Source organism: Halichoerus grypus, chromosome X, assembly GCF_964656455.1.
Source record: "Halichoerus grypus chromosome X, mHalGry1.hap1.1, whole genome shotgun sequence".
Lineage (NCBI taxonomy): Eukaryota > Metazoa > Chordata > Mammalia > Carnivora > Phocidae > Halichoerus > Halichoerus grypus.
The window spans coordinates 35,967,891-35,970,927 of record NC_135727.1 but is presented as its reverse complement, the minus strand read 5'-3'; the positions used below and the strand labels follow the sequence as shown (position 1 = coordinate 35,970,927).

General features: G+C 37.9%; 1 pseudogene; it reads left to right on the top strand.

Moving 5' to 3' along the window:
- The first annotated feature begins 1,631 nt into the window (after nt 1–1,631).
- Nucleotides 1,632–2,388, top strand: LOC118551493 (proteasome subunit beta type-1 pseudogene; annotated as a pseudogene).
- Nucleotides 2,389–3,037: the final 649 nt, after the last annotated feature.

Sequence of the window (3,037 nt, the reverse complement as noted above, 5' to 3'; positions counted from 1 at the left end):
TGGAGTGAGATTAGAATCATCCACACAAGTCTCACACAACCCTGAAGAATACCTGCATGGGGCAGATCCAAATAAGCAGAGCAACTTCTTAAAGAAATGAAATAAGATTTAATTTTTTACAACTTTAATGAAGTATACTTTACATACATACAATTCATCTGTTTTAAGTTTATAATTCAATGATTTTTAAAGGAAATTAAGGACCATTTCCATCACCCCAGGAAGATCTCTTGTTTCTGTTTACTGTTAAACTCTGTTCTCAACTCCAGCCCCTGGAAACCACTAATCTATTTTTTGTCTCTGTAGATTTGCATTTTCTGGACATTTCATATAAATGGAATCATACAATATGTGGTCTTTTGCATCTGGCTTTTTTCACTTAACATAATGTTTTTGATGTCCATCCATATTATATCATGTATGGGTATTTTGTTTCTTTTTTAAGGATGAAAAATATTCATTGTATGGCTATTCCACATTCAAAATTAAGACTTGACCTGCCACCCATGTAAGGCAAGACAGAATATATGGTCTAAACCTAATGGGGTGATTACCTGATAAAACAAACAAAAAAATCAACATTCTCCAAAAACCCCAGAAATTTCAGGACCTTGAGTCTAAACAACTTAATAGTAAAAATATCTAAGTGACTATGTATACTAGACATATTAAGAGCCTGGAAAATATGACCAATCCTCAAAGGAAAAGACAATCAGCAAATGCGAACCTTGAGAAAACCCAGATGTTGGAATTATCAGACCAAGTATTTAAAACATCAATTATACCTCTGATCCATGAAGTTAAGGAAAAAACACTTGAAACGAATGGATAGATATTCTCAGCAGAGAAATAAAAAGTATATAAAAAAGAACCATATGGAAAATTTAGAACTAAAAACTACAACATTTGAAATGAAAAAATTACCATCTGGGCTCAATAGTAGACTAGAGATGACAGAGGATAGAACCAGTAACTAGAAAATAGGTCAATAAAAGAAATACTGTATGATTTCATTTACTTTTTTTTTTAAAGATTTTATTTATGGGGCACCTGGGTGGCTCAGTCGGTTAAGTGTCTGCCTTCCGTGTAGGTCATGATCCCGGGGTCCCAGGGTAGAGCCTGGCATTGGGCTCCTGCTCAGCGGGGAGCCTTCTTCTCCCTCTGCCCCTCACCCCACTTGTGGTCTGTCTCTCTCGTTCTCTCTCTCTCAAATAAATAAATAAATAAAATTTAAGAAAAAATAAATTGGTAAAATATTAACTCTAACTAGATTGTGAAAGTTGTGTATATATATTCATAATTTCTACTGAAATTATGAAAAATATAATTCAAAGAAAAACAGCCAAAAAGCCAATATATTCATCGAAATAGAATAGTAAAAAAAATATCCAGCTAACCCAAAAGGAAGCAGGAAAAGGGTTAGAGAAGAGCAAAACCAGTGGGGACAAGCAGCAACAAATAATGTCATATCTTAATCAAATCATGCCAACAATTACATTGAATGTTAAAACTCTAAACACACAAATTGAAAGGCAGAAATTGAAATGAAATGATAAAAAACAAGACCCAATTACATGCCATTTGTAAGAAGTACACTTTAAATATAAAGGCATATGTGGGTTAAAAGTAAAATGATGGAGCCACCTCGCTGTGAGACAGCAGCAGCGGGGGGCCAAGTGATCGTGTGCTGGGGACCAGGCCCAGACCTGGCGATGGAGCCTTGCAGTAACCTGCGCCCTTTGCAGCTCTGCTTCTCACCCTATGCTTTCAATGGTAATCACTGGAGGAGATGTTTCAGTTGTTGCTTCTGACACTCAATTGAGGGGAGGGTTTTTAATTTGCCCCAAGTGTTACAAATTAACAGACAAAACAGCCATTGGATGCAGTGGTTTTCATGGAGACTGTCTTACCCTGACCGAGATTACTGAAGCAAGACTAAAGATGTTTAAGCATTCTAGTAACAAGACCATGAATGACTCCAGGGGCGATTGCTGCAATGCTCTCGACAATCCTCTGTTCAAGGCACTTCTTTCCATACTATGTTTACAACATCATCCAGGGGCTGGATGAAGAAGGGAAAGGAGCTGTGCGTACAACTTTGACCTGGTCGGGTTCTACTGCAGAGACTCTTTCAAGGCTGGAGGCTCAGCAGGGGCCATGTTACAGGTTGGTTTTAAGAACATGCAGAATATGGACCATGGCCCACTGTTCTTGGACAGAGTCATGCATCTTGTGAAAGATGTCTTCATTTCTGCAGTGGAGGGGGACAGTTTCACTGGGGATGCACTCAGATCTGCATCATGACCAAGGAGGGCATCAGGGAGGAGACTGTTCCCCTGAGGAAGGATCAGTTTGTGTGCTGTTATCATTAATCACTTCAAAACTGGTTAATTTTGTACCTTGGAACTATTGGACTCATTTCTTTTATTAAAAAGTAAAGCCTGGGGCGCCTGGGTGGCTCAGATGGTTAAGCGTCTGCCTTCAGCTCAGGTCATGATCCCAGGGTCCTGGGATCGAGCCCCGCATCGGGCTCCCTGCTAGGCGGGGAGCCTGCTTCTCCCTCTGCCTCTGCCTCTCTCTCTCTCTCTGACTCTCATGAATAAATAAATAAAACATTTAAAAAATAAATAATTAATTAATTAAAAAAGTAAAGCCTGAAGTAATAAAGAAAGTAAAATGATGGAAACAATATACAGTGCAGATAATAATTGAAAGAATGCTGTAGTGGCTATATTAATATCAAAGTAAACTTCAGAGCAATAAATATGACCAGGAATAAAGAAGGAACTAATTATGAAAGAATTAGTTCACCAAGAAGACATAACAATCCTAAATGCATATGCAGCTAACAACAGATCTTCAAACTATACCTGATAGAAAGTAATACAAATGAAAGAGGAAATAGACAAATCCACAAGGAAATAGACAAATCCACCACCATATGGTGACTTCAATACAGGTTTTCAGTAATTGATAGAAAAAGTAGAAAGGAGATGAATATGAATATAGAAAGCCTAAACAACACTGTCACCAGCTT